The sequence below is a fragment of the Jaculus jaculus genome, chromosome 10, assembly GCF_020740685.1.
Source record: "Jaculus jaculus isolate mJacJac1 chromosome 10, mJacJac1.mat.Y.cur, whole genome shotgun sequence".
In the NCBI taxonomy this organism is placed as follows: domain Eukaryota; kingdom Metazoa; phylum Chordata; class Mammalia; order Rodentia; family Dipodidae; genus Jaculus; species Jaculus jaculus.
In genome coordinates, this window is record NC_059111.1 from 83121112 (window position 1) to 83144295 (window position 23184).

The following is a 23184-nucleotide window of genomic DNA, read 5'->3' on the forward strand; positions in this document are numbered from 1 at the left end:
TGATTTATGTGGCTTATCAATTTGTCAGTCCTTACTACAAATTGAGTGAAGTAGGAGTAAGAAAGGATAATCAAAGAACCAGTTGGAATTTTATTTTCACATACTCTTCTGAGAAGATACCAACCAAGGCTATGAATGGAAGACATGGCAGAATTCTTTAGAGCTTAGGTGAATGGAGCTGAGGAATATGAAGAAACTGGCTGCAGAGTCAAGACCTCAGGATGAAAGGTCACCATCCAGCTGGGTAACCCTGAGATGTGCCTACACCAATCTCCATTCCCATTTCCTCACCTAGCAAAGGCAGCATTATATTTGCTGATTTCCAACGGCCTTTACATCTGTCATTTTTTGATTTGTTTGATTTACAGAAATTTTTCAATGTACCTTTATTCCACTGTGAAATTCAGATAATAATTAAAATAAAATTATTTAGTTTAATATCATTTCAGCATGACTTTTAAGCTTTTATCATCACTTGTAGTCCAAATCAACATGACAGACATTGTCAGTCATTTGAGAACATAACTTCTGTTGTTCAGAAATATATAGAGGATATGCCAATATATTCAAGGAGGGAAAAGATGAAATTAAAACTCAATCAAGACAAGCTCATTGTGGGGAGAATTCTTTTAATAATTTCATTTATTTGCAAGCAGAAAGAGAGATAGATGAAAGAAAGATAGACAGAATGGGCACACCAGGGCATCTAGCCACTATGAACAGACTCCAGATGCATGCACCACTTTGTGCATCTGCTTTTATGTGGGTAATGCTAAGCCCTCTCTCCAGCCCAAGAGAGAATTATTTTTAAAATGTGCTATGCAACCACAAATAAAACAGTAGAAATAGTTTTTTTTTGAACTGAAGAAAATTTAAAAATCACAATTTACATTTCCAAAGTAAAGGCTTAACACTGCAAGAGTTATTCAAACTAACTTAACCTATATGAAATCCTAAGTGACAGTGTGTCATAGCTAGCAATTTATTTATGGGCTTAATTTTTGGTTGAAATTTAGAAATAATTTCAATCAAAACAATTATCTTTTGAAAAAAGTAAACAGGGCTGGAGAGATGGCTTAGCGGTTAAGCGCCTGCCTGTGAAGCCTAAGGACCCCAGTTCGAGGCTCGGTTCCCCAGGTCCCACATTAGCCAGATGCACAAGGGGGCGCACGCGTCTGGAGTTCGTTTGCAGAGGCTGGAAGCCCTGGCACGCCCATTCTCTCTCTCCCCCTTTATCTGTCTTTCTTTCTGTGTCTGTCGCTCTCAAATACATAAATAAAAAAATTTAATAAAAAGTAAACAACACTTTCTTCTCTTAAAATGACAATAATAAGTGATATTGGAAAAGGTGTGGTGGGATGAATAAACACTTATTCACTACCAGTGGTGATGTAACAGGAGACCTCCTTTCTATAGAAGGTGATGAGGATATGTGGAAATAGTCCTGATTTTTCATTATAGAATTATAAAGGGAATAATCAAAGTTGTATATAAAGGTGTATGTTTGCCAGGACACATGAAATAGTGTTATTTGCATTAATGAAGAGTAGTGACAGATATGCAAGGGAAATAAATTTAGTTACTAAATGCTAGAATGGCATATCTACAGGAAGAAATGCGGTACTACCATTGAAATCATGACTATGATAAAACTAATAATGTAGATAAACATTTTATTACATAATGTTACCTTAAAAGTGGCAGGATTCAAGATTTAATCATACTTAATGATTATGAGTTTATAAGCAAAACAATAAGGAATACACATTTCAAAGTACTGATAATAGTACATATGAGGTATACACATGGAACATGTACTTCCGTCTTCATTCTGTATTTTCTAAATTATCAGAATCAAAATAAAGACCCATATAATTACTGAAGTTAAAGTTAAAACCAACTGGCTTCTTGCACTGAAAACAACACCCAAAACAATTACCCATTTTCTTTCACGCACATCAGCTAGCCACATATGATGCATTTCAATCTGGCTGTCAGGATGCCTCTAAGACCATAGTGTATGCTTGTGAGTCCAATGCAAATTTATTGAGTGAGCAGGAGAGATATGGACTGCCCTGTTCTTACTTGCTCACTGTTTCTTCCCAAGGTCTCTTTAAAATCCCTTGCTCTAGCCTATAATTTCTCTTTAGCTATGCTATTCTAGTGATAGGTGTTCAGCTCTCTTACACACACACACACACACACACACACACACACACACACACACACACACACAATATAATTTCCTTTGGCTGAAATGCACACAACCAAGTTCTGATTATAGGGTTAGCAGCAGTAATCTCAGGATCTAGTTTCTGTGGGCATGACACATATACTCTATAAAAGGTAAGAGCAAGATGTATAACTAACAGCTGCTTCACAGCCACAGAGGATACTGGGAATAACTGGTCTGTGACATGGCCTGTCCTTAAGCTCTCTTAAACTGTCTCACTTTGCAGAGTGCTGGGAAGCTCAGTCATATAAAAATAAAAATGAATAGTAATGCACAAACCATTATTACCACAGGGAAATTAGTAAGAATGTCCTGACATGGTAGATTAGCTGAACATTGCTGAAAATGATGGGTCAATGAATATGGAATGAAAATATCTGGTTTCTCTATAGACAGAAAGCAGAGGGGTGGGCAGATACATACATGTTGCATTTGAGGACTAGTAGAAAAAAAGATATAAGAAAGGGAAAGAAAGAAAATTGCAGACTGTAACAAAGATATTATTTGAATGTTAGACTTTGAAATATTTGGAGCTGCTGCACTATGAGAATTTAATTAACTACATAGAGAAGTTCCAATCAGCCTAACACAGCTGGAAATTAACTGGTCATAAGAGTTTTACTAGCTCTACTAATAAGAAACATAAAGTAATATTTAACAAAAGATTATGGACAAAGAAATGTTATAAATGTTATGCAAAAAACTATATAATAGTATCTCCTTATAAAGTTCTCTCATTAGACAAATACAATTCTAATGCAAAAGAAAATGGACAATGACAATTCATCAGAAAGGATCTCCATACTGAATAAGAAGATACCTACAAGTTCACCAACACATTTGCACTATTTGCCTTACAGTTGATCTCTGTGATTGGGTAGCGAGTACTGCCATCCAGATGTTTTTGCACTTGCATATCAATGGATCCTTGCTATGGGAAATATTTAAAAATCAGGGAATGATGAATAAAAACCTTTATTACTATTGTTTAAAAGAAAAAACTCAAAAATAATTCAGGCGTGGTGGTGTTTGCCTTTAATTCTAGCAAGGAAGACTGAGACCACAGGATATCTCTTTTTGCCTTTCTGCCCGTCCCACAATTTCTATATTGAACAAGCGTTCCCCCTATCACATTCACACTGTTTTAGTACAGTATATTTCTGTAGTAATCAAGTAAATTTTACCTGTTTCAAGTGAACATTTATGTGTGTTGAAGGAACCATGTTGTCATCATCATAATCAACTTGCAAGGGAAGCTATCTCTCCCAAGATCCCTCATGCTCTTTACGATCAATCCTTTCCTCAAATCCTTACCTCTGGAAACTATTGATATGAGTTGTGTGACTCCACTGTTCATTCTGTTTTCATGAATATCATGTAACTGAGATTACTTTATACAAAGCACTTTGTAGCTGAATTCTTTCCTTTCACAGAAGGTTTCTCAGATTCATCCTTGGAATCGTTATTGCTAAGTAGAATATTCTATTGTATTAATTATCCACTAGTGGATAGATGTTTCTTTATATACTTTTGCTTATCAAAAATAAAGACCCAATAAACATTTGGGTAGAAATCTTGATGCTGGCACACACTCTCATTTCTCCTGTGCAAGTAAGTGTCCAGAAACTAGACTGTTATGTCATACTGAAAGTGGATTAAGTAATTTGACTTATATGGTTCATATGACTCTATAAATATTTCTCATATAACTAAGTTGAATATTTAGTGAACAAAGTCAAAGGCCTTTATGTTTTTATATTGAAGATAGAAGAGAACTCCTATAAAGGTCTCCAAGCTCAGTGGATTCTTCAGTTTTCAAGGTCTCTCTCAATTTTCTCTTTCTTTTTCTTTCTTTCTTCCTTCCTTCCTCTTTCTTTCTTATTTAAAGTACACACATACACACACACACACACACAGAGAGAGAGAGAGAGAGAGAGAGAGAGAGAGAGAGAGAGAGAGAGAGAGAGAGAGAGAGAGAGGGAGAGAGAATAAATGCACTACTTTGTGCATCTGGCTTTATGAGTGTACTGGGAAATAAAACTCAGGTCCTTAGGCTTTGCAGGCAAATGCTTTAACCACGGATCAATAGTTAAGGCACTTGCCTGCAAAGCCAAAAGGACCCATGTTCAATTCCCCAGTACCCATAAAGAGCCAGATACATGAGGTGGTGCATGTGTCTGGAGTCTCTTTGCAGTGTCTAGGAGACACTTGCATGCCCATTCTCTCCTCTCATCTGCCTCTGCCTCTCCCTCTCTGTCTCAAACATTTTGTAAAACTTAAAAGACATTTTCTAATCTATCTTAACACCTACCTTTGCTACTGTCTAGGATATACAAAAAATGGTTTATTTCTTTACTTATTTATCTAGTGTGTGTATGCATATATGATAAGTGTGTATGTGTGTGTATCTATCTGTGTGCATGTCTGAGTATGTGCCATGACATGCATGTGGAGGTCAGATGAGAACTTTGGGGTTAGCACTTGCCTTCCATCTAGTTTGAGGTAGGGTCTCTTGTTCACTGCTCTATTCCCCAGGTTAGCTAACCTCTAAGATTCTGCTTCTACCTCCCTTCTCTCCATAGACACAATGGAATTGCTGAAGCCCATAATGGCTTCTGACTTTTATGTGAGGTCTGGGAATCTGAACTCAGGGACTCAGAGTCACACTGCAAGCAATTTCTTCACTGGTGTATCTCTTTAGGGCTCATAAATTATATACTTTGTGGCATAAAATATCCCAAAGTAATTTATTAGTTATGTACACAGTGTGTATATAGTCATCTTGGTACCATCATTAGCCTCCTCCCTGTCCTCCCCTCACCAAGAGACCCTTCTCGTTGAGGAATGTGGGTAGCGCATTGTGGGGTTAGCCATCAGTTATGGGGAGGAGACAATGTCTCTATGCATAATGTCCCAACATGTGGCTCTAACAATCTTCCCGACCCCTCTTCCATGAATTTCCCTGAGCTATGTTGGGTTCATTGTAGGTCTTATTTATTTATTTATGAGAGAGAGAGAAAAGAAAAAGAGAGGCAGATAGAGACAAAGAATTGGCATGCCAGGGCACACACCTACTGCAAATGAACTCCAGACATATGAATAACCTTGTGTAGCTTATGTGGATACTGGGAAATCAAACCTATGACCTTTGGGCTTCAAAGGCAATCACATTAACCACTAAGCCATCTCTCCTGCTCACCAAAGTTTTTTTTTTAAACTTCAGGAAAATATGTAAAATTACATTTTCTGTAAAATTATGTTTTACTACCTCATAATGCTACATTATACTTAGTAATGTTTGAACACCCTTAATTACTGCAAAATGCATTACTTTCTCTAAAGAGAATATATTCACATCTATACTCATTTTTAGAGAATCTGTACACAGTGTGTTGACTTGACTTCAAATAGTGATAAAATACAAATCGATCGTTCTGTAATGGTTCAGAAAGGACCTTAGAGCCTCTTGGGTCATTATCATAAATCTCAATTATAACTATATAATGCTGCCAAAAAGTTTCAGCTGAGAGGTCTACTTCAAACTACTTGACATACAGTAACAGTAACATTAATTAGGCAGAGCCTTGAGAGCTATTTACTTGTCATTTATTTTTAGCACATAATAGTGTATTTTAAAATGGAGGTTTCATGCTTTCTTGTCATCTGCAGTCTGAATAAACAGTTGCTTCACTTCTTATGAAACAGGATTCTACCAAATAAAGGTGTGGAAGACCATTCAAGAAATGCATTTGTCATCCTGCAAGGACAGAAACTTGGCTAGCATGTACTACAGAACTGTTAGGTCTGCTCTGTAGTTCTGCAATTCCTCAACATTGTGTAACATGGTGAGTCATTACTAGCTTCCTTTTGATTGCATGGTCAACTGAAATTAAGAAAAAAAAGAGTATATAAATCAGATCTGACATTACCTGCCAAACAGGGAAAACATGCATACCTATTTTTTTGTGACAATTCATATTATCATTTAATAAAATAAATATTTTTCACAATATAAAAGAATTCTCTAACTAAAACTGATTTTTTTCACTTATTTTAAAATTAAAGTAGACTTTTCTTGCTGAGACTTTCATCATTACTCATTTTCAACACATATGGAATTTGATTTTGAAATGAACATTTCTTTCATCTTTTTAAAACTTCATTAAGTCAGAAATAGTAGCAAAATAAAACACACATTTGAGCTATTTGTATGGTTATGCTCCATGCTCCCATACTCTCAGAATGTAGTGTCAGGTATAGTGTTCCCTAACTAAAGTTACTTTGAACCAACACTTATTTAAGAGGGTTTAAAGAAGATACTCTTTTCACATGCACACATTTACAACATTAATTTACATGAAATATACCACCTTTTAACTGAAATATTTCAAGTATATCATCATTCTCTTGTAACTAGAGTCTTCTGGATTGTTTAAAAGAAATAACTGCTCACATATGTTATTTCAGTTTGCTTTCATCTGTACACCTAACTTAAAGTATTAAGGAGTTGTTCCCTTTGAATGAAAAAATTACCTGTTCAACTTTAAAATCTTCTTACTTGGGATTAAGTAACAAAGAAATTAGCAGCACTGGAACAATGCTCAAATTTAACACTTGAGAGTAAGGCCTTGGAGCATCCAATTTCATAGTCAATATAAACACAGTCTTGCTCTTGAATCTCTTGCCTCTTCTAGGAGAGCATTATTTGTTCCCAACACAAAAACAAATAAACAACAACTACAACAACAACAACAAAAAACTAAAACAAAAAACATGAATCACTTTAAGGAAACAAGGCAAACCATCCAAATATGTGCCAAGGTTTCCCTTGCCTATTACTTACTCTCTTTACTTTGGCACATCTAAGCATTCTAAGATTACAGTGTATCTTCAAATACCAGACTAAGAAACTGTACTCTAACATTTTAATTTTATATTGAAAAAAATGGTACTAAAGAAAAGTTTAAAAGAAGATAAAAGAATCATAGATTTTGTACTTGATTTCTTTATTGTTTCTTGTTTTTTCTTTTTAAGAAAATGCTCAAACATCAAGTCGCAATAGTTTCTACCAACATGGTAAGCAACATACTTTTAATCTTCCATATCAAAAAAATACCTAAGATTATTAGAGTGTTTCATTTAAAAATTATAGAACCTCTTTGGAATCAACATGGTCCTTAAAAGTCATGTGTTAGTAAACCAGATGAAAGATACACCACATTACTAACAGAAGTTTTCATTTACTCAAAAGATTAATCTTTATGAAACTCCTCAGAAAATTCTGATAGAGGAATTAAAATTTTTCTTTAGATGTGGTGATCATGAACGATATACATTCTAGTATCAATAAAATGACTAACAATAGATTTACTAAATAAAATCAAGTTTGGTAAAAATAAACCAAACAAGACAAACATTAGTATCTCTGCTAGGCTTACTTTTGATGAATTACATTTCATCAAATGTCTTCACTGTCATGCTTATAAAACTATTTTAAATGGTTTTGTAAAATGCTACTTTGAATATACATTTTAACAGATATATTAAAATTTAATAGTCTGTGATTTACTTCCTTTTAATCTGTACCTTCAGAAATTAGTTTTACTAATATAATAGGTATTTTTCTATAAACACAATATATTCCTGCTGATACACATATAATCACAAGTTAATGAAATTTTAAAAACTCATTTTTCGATTAGTCTTAAAAACGGAGATTAATATTCCTCACAACGTAATACACGCTCACTATAATATGCATCATACTAGAAATAGGACATAAATAATATTCTCCATACCTTGCTTGTAATAGCAAATGGTTACATGAAATAAAAACTCATTTAATAGCACTTTAAAAACACTTTATAGAACCTATCTAAGTTGAAGACTGTTCAAAGAATACTTCAACACAAAAATTCTCTAAGAACATTACTAAATATTGTAGTTTAGTTTCAATTAGAGTGGTGCCATACAGTTGTAATAGAAAGGAGAATATAACAATTTATTTGCACTGGGTCCATGCTGTGAGAGTTCATGGTTTTACTTTATGATGATAAATCATCACTAATGAATATTTGAAAAACATAATTGTATACAGAAGATGGAACTTATTCAGTGCTTGAAAAACAGGGTTATTACTTTGGGCAGATCACTTATGAGTCTAGGTTTTATTCAAAGAAATAGATCAATCTACATGTTGAATAATAAAGCCTTTTCTTTTACAAGACTTCATTTTTCAAGAAAAAATAAAGAAAGAAAAAAATCAATATATAGAGTAGTTTAGTCCTGGAAAGGGCTTTCTTAAAAAGAAACCTCAGTCAAGGTTGAAAGAGCAATTAATGCAAGCTCAAAAAGCTGGGCCATTCTGATAGAGTTCGGTTAACATGTGGCAGAAGTAATCATCCACTTGTGAAAATGATTTTCGGTTCATTCTCAAACACCTTTCAGACACTCATGATCCCATTTAACTGACAACAATACAGGCTATCTGTGGGCACCATTGCATTTGATGTGAAAACCAATAGGGACCAAATGCCCTTAGGCACTTTCAGTCATCCTGCACTACATTCTCTGTTGCTTGCATAAAAGGAATCTTCCTTTCACTACATTCTTGCTTTTATTTAACTCCACAAGATTAAGCTTTTTTTTTTTTCTTTTTTTGTTTTGTTTTCAGCTAAGGATGAGAAAAGAAACTGAATCAAGTCAACCTTGTGACCAGGCATTACCAAACCTTGGACTAAATACCTTCCAGTTGGTTATTACCTTTCAAGAATTCTTATGGGGAAGATCTCCAAAAATCACCCGGAGAGAAGTGCTGAATGAAACCCCACAACTCCTATTGCTAATCAAAAAGTTAAAATTTTTGTGCTATGTAAATAGGAGACTTATAACAGCAGATGAGTAAATTTCTCACTTATTTTCAGCATCACTTGTAGAATTAGCAGAGCACAAAGGTCATTCTTTTTTTCCTGGGACATTTCAGTTTCTAGCTAAAACTCAATTAAACTTTGGCTGATATAGGCATTTTCATATAAGTTTAACAGATAAAAATATTTTTAAAATTTATTTGAGAGTCAGAGGGGGGGGGGGGAGAGAGAGAGAAAGGGAGAGAAAGAGAGAGAATAGGTGCACCAGGACCTCCAGCTACTGCAAATGAACTCCAGACACATGTGCCACCTTGTGCATCTGGCTTACATGGGGTCTGGGGAACTGAACCTGGGTCCTTTGGTTTTGCAGGCAAACACCTTAACCACTAAGCCATCCCTCCAGCCCAGCTAAATCTATTTTAAAACTTGGCTTGCCAAAGACCATATAGAAACTGAATAGAGGTGATGCACCATGGCTAGAGATCACCCTTTCATGCTCAGATACAGCAACTCAAAGGGTGACTAGATATCATTAATGGAGGTCTTCTTACCAAAGACAAAGGTTTGCTTATGAAAACATAACAGAATCAGAGAAGTAATCCATGAAAAGAACTTGTAGGCACTTAAATACAAGTCAAATAGCCCAACTAGTAAATCGAATTGTATATAGTGTTCACTAAGAAGACTGTAGGCTAGCCAGATGTGGTAAACTCAAAATTCAGGAGGCTGACTAAGGAAGATGGTCAGTTTGAGGCCAGTTTCTCTGGTCTACATATGAGTTCTAGACCACTACAAGCCACTTAAAAATACCCATTTACAGAAAATAAATTTAAAATATAAGGTGATTTCCTAATATTTATCTTTGTTAGTTGATCACTGATAATCTTTTGGAGTTAAATTAGAAAAAAAAAAAGAGTCACAATAAACATTTTTTTTCTTTTCTTTTTTTTAAAAAAAATTGTTTATTTTTTATTTATTTATCTGAGAGCGACAGACAGAGAGAGAGAGAGAGAGGCAGATAGAGAGTGATTTAGGGAGAATGGACGCGCCAGGGCCTCCAGCCACTGTAAAGGAACTCCAGACACGTGTGCCCCCTTGTGCATCTGGCTGACGTGGGTCCTGGAGAATCAAGCTTCTAACCGGGGTCCTTAGGCTTCACAGGCAAGTGCTTAACCGCTAAGCCATCTCTCCAGCCCACAATAAATATTTTTAAATATTTTATTTTTATTTACTTATTTGAGAGAGGCAAAGTCAGATGGGGGTGGGGGGAGAGAATGGGTGCACAAGGGCATCCAGCCACTGCAAACAAACTCCAGACACATGTGCCATCTTCTGCATCTGGCTTATGTGGGTCCTGGGGAATTGAACCTAGGTCCTTTGGCTTTGCAGGCAAGTGCCTTAACCACTAAGCCATCTCTCCAGCCCCACAAGAAGCATTTTTAATGGTTCATGATCTAGTCCTAATATTTACAAAATTTTATAAATGCCTTGTTTTTATTTGTGCCTGCGTACGTGTGTGTGTGTGGGGGGGGGTGTATAAGTGAGCCATGGCCTCCTGCCACAGCAAAAGAAAACCAGATGGGTGTGCCACTTTTTGTATCTGGTATTATGTGAGTACTATAGATTTAACTCCAAGTCAACAGGCTTTATACACAAACACAAGGATTGGGTTATATTCTCAGCCCTAATTTTGAAAAATGTATGTTTATTTATTTATTTTAGTGAGATGGAGAGAAAGAAGCAGAAAGCGAGAGAGAGAGAGAGAGAGAATGGGTACACCAGGGCCTCTTGCTACTACAAATGAACTCCAAACAAGTAAACCACTTTGTGCATCTGACTTTACGTAGGTACTGGCCTATGCAACCCTGGCCATCAAGCTTTGAAAGCAAGCACCTTTAACCACTGAGTCATATCTCCCGTGCCCTATCCATGAGCTTTTTAAGCATGTATATATGTATTTGGTGCATGCATATCATATGTGTGGATACACTTGTGTATAGTGGCCAGAGGACAACCTTGGGTGTCATCTTCAGGCACACCATCCACTTGGTTTTAAGAGAGTCTCTCATTGGCCTGGGGTTCACTAACTGGGCTGGACTGGCTGCTCAGGGAGTTCAATAGATCCACTTACCTGTCTCTCTAGCACTGGGATTACAAGTACTTGTCACACCTGACAGTTACATGATGTTTTATTCATCTTCTTATTGCTGTGACAAAGCACTATACTAGATGCAGCTTATGGAAAGAAGGGTTTAGTTCACCTTATAGCCTCCAGGGCAAGCTTCATTGTGATGGGGCAAATATGATAAGAACACAAAGTATGGGAGTGGTAAGTGTGAGCATGCTCTGAGTAACCAGTTGGACTAACAAATTTCAAGGTCACACCCATCTCTAGTAAGGCTCCACCTCCCAAAGACTCCAATAGCTGGGACTTGGGGCTTAATCTCAAACACCTGAGGTCATAGTGGACACTTCACATTAAAGCTACCACACACGGGAACTGGGAATTGAGCTCAGCTTTTCATCTTTGTGAGGCAAGGATTTTACCCAATCATGTTACCTCCTTAGCAACTGAAATGCCTCATTTTCTTAAAATTTGCTTTTTAACTGACAAAATTCTATGCATATGATATACAACATGTTCTGAAATATGCGCCCACTAAGGCATGTCTACATTAACTTAATTAAAATTGTATTAAATCCATATATTCAACTACAAAAGGATTATTTTGTAAAAGAATGATTTTTTTATTTTACCCTAAATACTCTTAAAGTTTTATTCATCTTCAAGAAACTTCATTGCTTTATTAAACGTCAAATAAAATTAATGAAATTTCCAAGCTGGCTATAAAATGTCTCAGAAGGAATGGAAGGGGAACTATGTGAGCAGTACATGGAGTACTTTTCTCTATTCCTGCCAGGCAAATGTGCCTCCAGTCTCCTTGGAAGAAGACAGAACCTATGAAACTCTAAATGTCCCTGGGGTCCCAGTGTGACATCTTTGAAAGGAAGGACATTATGTACCACTTGGTAAAAAGACTCCTAGACATCTGAAAATTCACAGGGAATGTTTACCCAAGAAACCTCTGATATTTTTGTGAGATATCCTCTGATGCCTTTCTCTCCATCATATAAGCCTGGTTTGGCAGACACAAGTTTTGGTAATGTACAGGTGTACTAAATATACATTATCAACTAGTGAAAGTACTTCCTCTTTAAGGACACAACATTCCCAAACTAAAGCAAAATGATCAAATGTAGTTGGGATTTATTAAGTACAAGTAACCAAATCTTAGGACTCCTTTTTCCATCCTTTAAATCGAGATATATAGGTCTCTAGTCTTCCTTTTTCCTACTGAGGATTTCAAAATATATATATATATATATATACATTAAATATCCAGGTTTGGAATTACATTCTAAAAATAAACTCATGGGGAAGACAGTTTAGGATTCAGTAAGTTTTTTTAAACAGAATGTACACTGAACATCTGGATAGAAGGAGGCATTATAACTGTCAGAAATGGGTCTGGAGGTCATATAAATGTGAGAAGTCTTGAGTCAAATGAATCTAAACAGGATCTGTATGTGAGGGTTTCTGAGACCTTAAAGAAGACATCTGCAACGGGACACTGGAAAGAAGAAAAAAAGAGGAAGAGTGCACACACAGTCTCCAAGGTGCAGAAATGTTTTCTTATTCTATCATGTGGGAGTAATGCTCTCTAATACACTGCTGGGAACATTTGCTGTACTAAGTCATCACTAATGATCCTTGAAGCTTACATATATATATATATATTTACATTCTATGGTCATAACTAAACTATCTAATTCAGTTGTAATTTTGCTAATCTATAAAGATTTATATTTACAAAGAATAGAGTTTTCTTTAAAACTGGAAACATAGACTTCATGCGTTAACTGATTGCTAAAAGGTTTCTTGTCCTTTAATGCTATTCTCTGGTCTTAGTTAACAAGAACATGTGTGGACAGCCATAAAATTTTCCTAAACTGTGTGCATCCATTAATTCATATCTTCATATGACATTCACAAAGATGTTTATTTGGGCTCCTCTGAGCATATTTTACATATTCCCCTTCTCATGCTTCAAGCTTTGTGACCAAACTGAACTGCAGCTAAGGATTGTGCCATTCTGGTTCAAAAAAGAGGGGCATGAGCAGCAAGCTACTCTGGCTGTTATTCCATCACTGACACTACACTTTGGCTTCCTGCACCAGTCTCTGCCCTGTCTCCTTGTATTTTAGTTGTCACAACAGTCTGAGTGAAGCCCCAGTTCTTATCTTGCATCGATCCTGCTCAGGCACTCTTCTCTTGCATTCTGGACAGAAGCTATTGTTGTTGCTGCTATCTATAAGCACTTCCATGCTGAGATCCATGGATGTTTCCCATCACTTACTTTCATACCCAGCACTCCTCTGCACAACTGTTCTGGGTTCCTGCTGCTCCTCAAAAGGTTTGCATGTTGTCTGTCCTATCCCACTGCTCTGGCACTTCTTATGAGTTTCATCCAATTTTAATACTTATTAAAATTAATTTACCCTGTGAGTTTCACAATGCCTACTTTGTTTCAACTTGTAATTTCTATAGGGAAGCCTTCCCTAATATCCATAATAAGGTTATTCTCCTTTATTTCCTGTATTAGGTGACATGAGGGTATTTTTTCCATAGCCACACTCTGAGTGCTATCTGACTAATGTCTATTACCAGCATAAGGTTATAAGCTCCATGAGGGTAGGAACCACCTCATCTGACTTACCAGTATTGCCACTGCCCAGTGCTGGGTGTTTATATGGCAGATACCCCATAAATATGTGCATAAGTACATGACCCCGTATATGTCCACCTGTGTGCGTGTATATTCCACAGCTCAGGGTTGGATATCAGAGGACAATTTTCCTTGTCTTCCACTTGTTTAAGGCAGGGTCTCTCAATGGTCACAGTTGTTCACTAGACTAGCTGGCATGCAAGATTCTGAGGAATTCTCTTGTCTCTACCCCTCATTTTGCTGTCAGTGTGTTGAAATTATACAAGTCCCTTGTGACTTCTGGCTTTTACATGGGGATTGGGAATCTGATTTCATTTATATTAAGGTTAATATATTATATTAAGGTTGAGTAGACCTTACACACTGAGAAATTTCCCCAGCCCCACTATAAGTAATTTTTGAATGACTAATTGGCTATCCTTATTTTTGTATTTAGGCACAAGTATGTTAAATAATATAGTGGCTTAAGTGAACATTGGGTAATATATATGTTATATATCAAAACAAGTCTTATGTGGCTTTTACATTTTCCATACACTTGGTGTTTTATACATATTTGGATCAACTATTCATATGATTTTAGCAGAATTTTATTCTAAAGTGTGCTTAACTTTACACAGAAGATTGAAGTTTTAAGGGAGCATGGAGAAGCTGCTCTACCAACAGGCACAGAGCACTTTGAGAACACAGGGCATCTTACACAAGTCTGCAAAAGGCTGCTAGTGCTTCTGAACCCCTGCAGGAAACAGCCCCGATCCCAATATCAGAAAGGCCTTTTTGTCATATGGAACAGAATATATTCTATGTACAAATACTTCAAAATGTGTCTGGGGAGATGACAGAGGGATAAGTACTTGTTGAGCAAATATAAGGACCATCAGTAGGGCTCCTGGTGAACGAATTTAAATAAAAAAACACTGAGCTAGATCTTAATTCACTGAGAGACTCTAAGGAAATGAGAAAGAAGAACAATGAAGGAGAACACCTGATATCTTCTTCTTGTATATGCACATGTGTGCACTGATCTGCACATAACCATACATCACACACACACAAGACTTTAAAATGAAACCAGCATTCATGTTCCCACTAATAGCTTTCTCTCTCACACACACACAAAAATATATATACATATGTGTGTATATGAATATTGATTGAATTTTACCTGAGTTCAGAAAACTCTAAGACAAAACAGTTGACAGATAAAACCTTAACACTGATTAAAAAAAAAAAAAAGTCCTGGAAAAGGTGGTTTGTTTCTAAAAGAAGTGGTCCAGTATTATTAGACTGCTCACAGTCTAGTCACAGACAATGCTGGAGGGGACAGACTTAACCATGGTGAGATCCTGCCCATAACAGACATATGTAGAGACAGGCAAACTTAGCTTGAAAGGCTCCTGTATTCATCCCCATCTTCTGCTTTCTAAGTAACTAAACAAGTGGTAGGTGGAGAGAAAAGAGCCAGCAGGAATGCTGTGGAAGCAATGAGGAAGAAGTCTGGTTTTGGTTGTTGTTATTCTCATCCTTTATATTTTGCAAAATAGAGATTTAAGTATGAAAATAATCTGGTATAGAGGAGGGCAGGTAAAAGGAAGAATAAAGAAATAACGCAAGGACAAATAAAGAGTATCTTAGCTCTAATGTCCTTATATTCTGGTACATACTAGGTATAAATTTCAGTTTTCTCATCTCTAGAGCAAGAACAGTGCTTGCCCTGACTATAGCAGACAGTATAACACAATAAACAGGGAAAGATGTAGCAAAGGAGCTTTCCTCACCATAGAGTGCAATATAATACACAGGATTACTACTGGTATTAGCAATAGAACATAAATAAAAATATTTAGCCTAACATTTCTTTGCCTTGACTTGCCTCTCTTCTTTTTGTTAGTTTCTCCAAGGTAGAACTTCACTCTAGCCCAGGCTGCCCTGCTGGAAGTCACTATGTAGTTTCAGGGTGACCTCAAATTCATGGTGATCCTCCTATCTCTGCCTCCTGAGTGCTGGGATTCAAGGCTTATGCTGCCACATCTGGCTCTAGCCTAACTTTTTGAGTGTCTTCATAAATCAAGGCCATGGAACAAAGGCTTTTTCCAACTTTGCCCTTAATTTAAGAATAAAATCATTTTGTAGCCAGCCATGATGGTGTACACCTTTAATCCCAGCACTCAAGAGGCACAGGTTGGAAGATGGCAGTGAATTCAAGACCACCCTGAGACTACATAGTGAATTCTAGTTTAGCTTGGGCTGGGTTGAGACTCTAGCTTGAAAAACCAATTAAAAAAAAAATAAAAAAGCAAAGATATCTATTTATAAGATGATCAATATTTACGATGTCATACAAAATAAAACCAGAAAACATATCCACCCTTCTTTTCTTGTTTCTGTATGGAGACAGGGTATCATTATGTAGTCCAGTCTGATCTGAAGCCCAAAGTGACTTTGAACTGCTGCTTCGGTCTTCCAAGTGTTGGGATTAAAGGTGTGTGTGTGTCACCACTACAGGGATGGGGTTTATTATTCATCAGACAATAGCAAAATGTTTCTATAGGGTATCTGTATTGTTTCCATGTCAGTAAATTTCTTTGTGTGTGCTTGTGTGGGGAGTATGAGTATGGGTATCATGTGCCATGGTGTAGGTATGGAGGTCAGTCTTTATATTCTAGCTTATTTCAGGCAGGGCCTCTTTTTCACTGAACTGAGTTTACCACATTAGCTAGCCTGTGGGCTTCTAGGCAATTCTCTTGTCTCTGCCTCTTTTCTCACTCTAGTGTGATTGGATTATAGATGCTAGCTAGTGCTACAGTGTATATATAGAATCCGAGAATCAGAACTAAGATACTCAAGCTTGTATAGCAAACACTGGACCCACTGAGCCATCTCTCCAGACCCTAAAAAAAATCTTAAATTCCATTTATTAAGTAATCAACACAATCCCACCATCTATTACTACAGAAAACTCTATATTGAGGAACACTTTTTCTGTGACTAGCATTAATTTATTTGGAGGTGACTGAATAAATCAGAAATCTATATTTAATAATGTTGGAATTCATTGCACTAGGTTTGTAAAATGTAAATTTTCTCCTGAAACTTAAAACTCAAGAACTTCAATTAAAAATATATGTGCCTACCCATGTATATTTACAGAATTTCTGCACATAGATACAGGACAAAATGTTTCCAGGTAGCCAGTATAAAAGAAGAAATACAACCCTTGACATTTTACCAACATATCAGAATTTCAAGTCTCAGATAGTTTTGGTTAAGAGACCTTGTGATAACTGTGATTATCCAAGTTCTGTCACACATTAAGGTTTTCTAATTCAATAAACTGTCTTTATAAGATTGATATGTCCAAAATGAACTGCTATTCACCTCCTTCTAACATTTTCTTTTACATTTCTTAAAATAAAATCTTTTTATGATGACCTTACTCTCCTTAAATAGTGCCACCTTAAATACTAAGGCTCTCTTCAATAGATATTTTCTATTTGGAGGGAATGCTTCTGCCATCTACTGGACATGTTTGTTACTGTTTCTGGAACAATGCTTCTAAAGATTGTTGTTCCCTTGAACATGCAATTTTATAACAACTTCCATGGCTTTTCTTTTTTCATTTCAAGTCACATAAGTATAAGGAAACTTTTCCTTAAAGAACACTAATATACTTTAGTTCAAATGACTCATTTTATCTTAATGGAATCATTTCAGTCATATGTTCATAGGCTACTAAAACACATAATTGGTAAACTGGGATGCTTCTCAGTGGCAGAGCACATGCTTAGCATGTGTGAGGCACTTAGTTCAATATCCAGCACAAAACAACAACAACAATAAGCATAGTTGGAGGGAAAAAAGATAAGTAAAATATTTGTTAAATGTTTTATTAACATATATTACAGTCCATAATTCTGAACCAAATATAAGCAGAAACTGCTTTATTAAACACCACTAAGGATAAAGATGTAAAATCTCCCATATGAGTCTGGAAAATCAAGATTACTTTACAGAAAAGAATTAAAATCCATCTGATGACGGCCAGAGATTTCCTCATAACAGTAAAAACAGAGTGGGAAGAAAAATCAGTCCTTGGCAAATAATGTTCTTGAAGAATATTTTTCCTCATCCCTCCTGATAGAGACACAAGTAGAAAAACTTGAGGTCTGGTCACTTTCTGAGAAGATACACTGAATTTCTGAGAACATACACTGCTTTCTACTAAGTAAGCAGGATGGAAATCCTTCTTACAGATCCTTGTCAAAATCACATCTCTAATGCAGTTGTTATCACACATATCTGCTACCTAGTGGGATACATGAAGTGTTAAGAGTTAAGGATATTTACATTGCAGCTATCATTGATTAGGACAAAGGAGTTTTACAATTCATCTGAGACTTCTCTTTTTTAAAATATTTTTATTTATTTATTTTCAAGGAGACCAAGGTAGAGGGGGAGGGGAGAGAAATATGGGTGTGCAGGGCCTCTAGCTGTTGCAAACAAACTCCAGATCCATGGGCAACTTTGAGCATCTGGCTTATGTAGGTACTGGGGAATCAAACCTTGGTCATTAGGCTGTGCAGGCCAAGTACCTTAACCACTGAGCAATATCTCCAAGCATCCCCCCCTTCTCTCCCTCTCTCTCTCTCTCTCTCTCTCTCTCTCTCTCTTTCCACCCTTTGCTGTAGGATCCAATGAAAACAGGCCAGAAAACAAACATAATTCAAATCCTGCAAGACACATCTTGGAGTCAGTGTTCACCAGTGATAACAGATTCATTTAGCATTTATCCTACACAGTTGAGAACAGAAGGCATGGTGACTACTAATATCAACATGGTGTAGGAGATACTATAGAAATCAGAGATAAATTAGCATGTATGGTCCTAGGAAAGAGAGATTTCCAAGTAGATGAACAAAGATGAGTAAATTATACTTAATAATCAAATAACTGTCAACCATGCAGATTATATTTTGATAAGTAGTAAGGAATTATAGCAAATTTGAAGAAAATTTCACCAAGGCTAGAAATGAAACAAAATATCTGTTTCACTAGCATTCAAATAAATTAAGCTTCACTCAACTGAAAAGTAAAAACAAATGACAAAATTAAATAAAATACGTGGTATGCACACCCTAAAAATATTATTGAAGGAAATATTGAATTTTATCACTGTCTTCCTTATGACAAGCAGGCTTTGTGTGTGTGTGTGTGTGTGTGTGTGTGTGTGTGTGTGTGTGTGTGCAGATGTGTGACCAGGCATTCACAGGTTGGAGAAGAATATTAGGTATCCTGCTCTATCACTCTTATATTGTGTGTACTTGAAATAGATTTTCTCACTGAATCTGGAACTTTCATTTTACATCAGGCTGACTGACTCACAAGCCTCCATGATTCTCCTGTCTCTGCTTCTCTCACAACTAGAATTACAGGCATGTGTGACCACTATTGCTTTAAACATATTTTTTATTTATTTGCAAGCAGAGAGGACAGGGAGGGAGGAGGAGGAGGAGAGGGAGGGAGAGAAGTTGAGGGAGAGAGAAAATGAGAGGGAAAGAGAGAGAGAGAGAGAGAGAGAGAGAGAGAGAGAGAGAGAGAGAGAGAGAGAGAGAGAGAGAGAAAATGGGCATGCCAGAGTCTCTACTTGCTTGAAACAAACTCTAGATATATGCACCACTTTGTGCATCTGACTTTATGTAGGTACTGGGGAATCGAACTCTGGTCGTTAGGCTGTGCAGGCAAGCACCATAACCACGGAGCAATGTACCCATTCCCCTTTATTGTTAAAAAAAAAGTATATATATTGGTTTTTCAAGGTAGGGTCTCACTCTAGCCCAGGATGACCTGGAATTTACTCTGTGTTCTCAGGGTGGCCTCGAACTCATGGTGATTCTCCTACCTCTGCCTCCCGAATACTGAGTACTGGGATTAAAGGTGTGTGCCACCATGCTTAGCTTTTTAAATATTTTAATTTACTTACAAGGTGAGAGAGAGAGGAAGTGAGGGAGGGAGGGAGGGAGAGAGAGAAAGAGAGAGAGAGAGAGAGAGAGACAGGAAGAGAGAGAGAGAGAGAAAGCAAGCAAGAGCTAGCCAGTATTCTTGGCTATTTTTAAAAATTATTTATTTATTTATTTGAGAGTGACAGACACAGAGAGAAAGACAGATAGAGGGAGAGAGAGAGAATGGGCACGCCAGGGCTTCCAGCCTCTGCAAACGAACTCCAGACACGTGCGCCCCCTTGTGCATCTGGCTAACGTGGGACCTAGGGAACCGAGCCTCGAACCGGGGTCCTTAGGCTTCACAGGCAAGCACTTTACCGCTAAGCCATCTCTCCAGCCCTATTCTTGGCTTTTTATCTGTGTGCTAGGGATTAAATTCAGGCCATTATGCTTGTGAAGCAAATACTCTTACCCACTGAGCTACATCCCCAGTCTGACAGGTTGACATTCAACTAAAAAGGCTTAGTAAATACTAGCACTGTACTCCATATCTTACAAGTTTTATTTTAGTTAGTACAATTTCATAAGGTAGGTCCAATTTATTTTTACAGATAATAAATGCATATTATATAACCAACTTCTGGTAAATTTAATTCTACAAGAGCTTTGCTAGAACTTCTTTCAAGTATGAACTAGAAGTGTTTAATAAATATTTACACTTTCTGAACTTGCCTTTAGATTACCATTATCAGTAAATGTGAGGCTACATTCTCTAGCTACCATATACAGCTTAACATTTATCCTCAGGTACTTTGTACCTCTTGCATGTCCTGAAGCTGGGGTAAAATGTAACCTGTGATGGATTGACTGGGAAAGTGCTCACACCTGTAGAAGGTTCTCAGGCAGTGGGTGTTATATCAGGGGACTGTATTTGGAAACAAACTGCCAATAGCAAGGAAGCCTCCTGAGGTACCATCTCAGGTCAGCCATCTTTCGTGGAGTGCTCAGCTTAATGTGACAATTAAAAACTGGCAAATATACCTGAAATGTTTCTTACACCATCTGTAATCACTTTTGTGCTTGTTCTCCATCACCAAAGGGTCATACAGATGTTCTTCACTAGTTTAACTCCCCCAAGGAGAATCCACAAGAGAAGAAAGGAAAACAAGCAAGATTTAAAGGGAGTCTGACCTCCCAAGTAGTATAAGAAGAATTTTAGAGGAAATTAAGCTCTTGCTTCAGTCTCAGCTTCAAGAGCAGCCTCTAGAATGTTATCTGTCCTTGATGGTCTTTTCCAAGAGCAATGATTTCTTTTTTTAATATTTCATTTATTTGTTTGAGAGGGAAAGAGGAAGAAAGAGAGAGGGAGAGGAAGGAGAAGGAGAGAGAGGGAGACAGGGAGAGAGGGAGAGAGGGAGCCAGGGAGGGAGGGAGGAAGAGAGAGAGAGAGAGAGAGACAGACAGACAGACACACAGAGAGAGGATAGGCATGCCAGAGACACTAGCCACTGTACACCAGCTACTGTAAATGAACTCCAAATGCATGTACCACCTTGGACATCTGGCTTTACATGGGGACTGGGGAATCAAACCTGGGTCCTTAAGCTTTGCAGGCAAGCACCTTCAGCCCAATTATTTTCTTTTAATATTTCAGCTTCATAAACACAGCAATAAAATTACCTACCTACTAATAAAAGAATGAGTGTTGTCCCTATACTCACTAGTAGTTAGCTGTAAGCAACTTCAGACAAGATTGGGCATGTTCAGAGTGGTATGTCCATAGAATATAAGAAACTTCAGGGCTGGGTGTGATGGTGCACACCTTTAATCCCAGCACTTAGGAGGCAAAGGTAGGAGGATCTTCTTGAGTTCAAGGCTACCCTGAGACTACATAGTGAATTCCAGGTCAGTCTGAGCTACAGTGATGAAAAACAAACAAACAAAAAGGAACTACAATGAGGTGGAGCATGTTTATAAGCCCAGCCTGCCTATTGCAAGAGGAAAAGAAGAGATAGCAGAATCCCAAAGCTCCTGAGGCAGATAGCTTGATGAATGCCGTGTCAAACAAGAGAGATCCTGCCTCAAAACAGGGGGGGTGAGGGGTAGAGGTGAAGATTGGTGCTTGAAGCTGTCCTCTGGCTTCTATGCGTGGCTTCACACATATGAACATACACACAATAGTAATAATAATAAAGATATGCTAGCAACATGATCTTAAAGTCTAGTCTTAATATTATCTTTAATATTATCACATGGTGTTAGATTTAAGAAATTCCATTGACTGATTAATTTATGTACAGACTATAAAACAAATAGTTATCTCAAATGTTTACCTGCTTACTTTATGGAGAAGAGGGTTAGGGAAAAAGTGACTAATGAATAACTATTTTAACTCATATGCTTCTAGTTGTACCATCATGACAGAGAAATTAACTGCAAACTGTTTTTCTCTTTTCCTGTAAATTTATGTTTCAATGAATTTTTTAACATGGGCTCCTATTATGACCTAAGCTGAGGATGAGCTTGAAATTCTGATCCTTCTATCAGTCTCTCTGGTTCAGAGCTGGTGATAAAGTCATACACCAATTACCTGGTTTAGAGGGGTTGGGGTATGATCTCAGGGCTATCAAAATGCTAGGAAAGTTCGTTATTCACTGAGTCACATCCCTAGCCTTGGTCTCTATTTATTAATGTGAGTGAAAGATTCTTCTCTAAGAAACAATCTTTCACAATATTTCAAGCACATTTTTGTAAAGTGTTAGCTAAAAAGTATTTTAAAATTTATCTAACTGGGCTGGAGAGATGGCTTAGCAGTTAAGCACTTGCCTGTGAAGCCTAAGGACCCCGGTTTGAGGCTTGGTTCCCCAGGTCCCACGTTAGCCAGATGCACAAGGGGGCGCACGCGTCTGGAGTTCGTTTGCAGAGGCTGGAAGCCCTGGCGCGCCCATTCTCTCTCTCTCCCTCTATCTGTCTTTCTCTCTGTGTCTGTCGCTCTCAAATAAATGAATAAAAAAATAAAATAAAATAAAAATTAAAAAAAAAATTTATTCTAACTGCTGGGCATGGTGGCATATGCTTTTAATCCTAGCACTTGGGAGGTAGAGGTAGGAGGATTGCTGTGAGTTCTAGGTCAGCCTAAGACTACACAGTGAATTTCAGGTCAGCCTGGGCTACAGCAAGATTCTACCCTGAAAAACCAAAGACTATGTATGTATGTATGTATATACACATATATATGTGTATGTATACACATATATTCTAACTTGGCTATCTGGAAATATTAATAAGCAAGAAATACTTACACTGTGAATTTGCAGAATGCAGGTTTCAAGGTGCCATTCCCTGAGTCTCTGAGAGAA

At 37.1% G+C, this 23184-nt stretch overlaps 1 protein-coding gene across 20 annotated transcripts in view; it reads right to left on the reverse strand.

Annotated features, from left to right (window-relative positions):
- Nucleotides 1-23184, reverse strand: part of Cadps2 (calcium dependent secretion activator 2) — a 586012-nt gene that overhangs the window by 209263 nt on the left and 353565 nt on the right. The window lies entirely within an intron of this gene.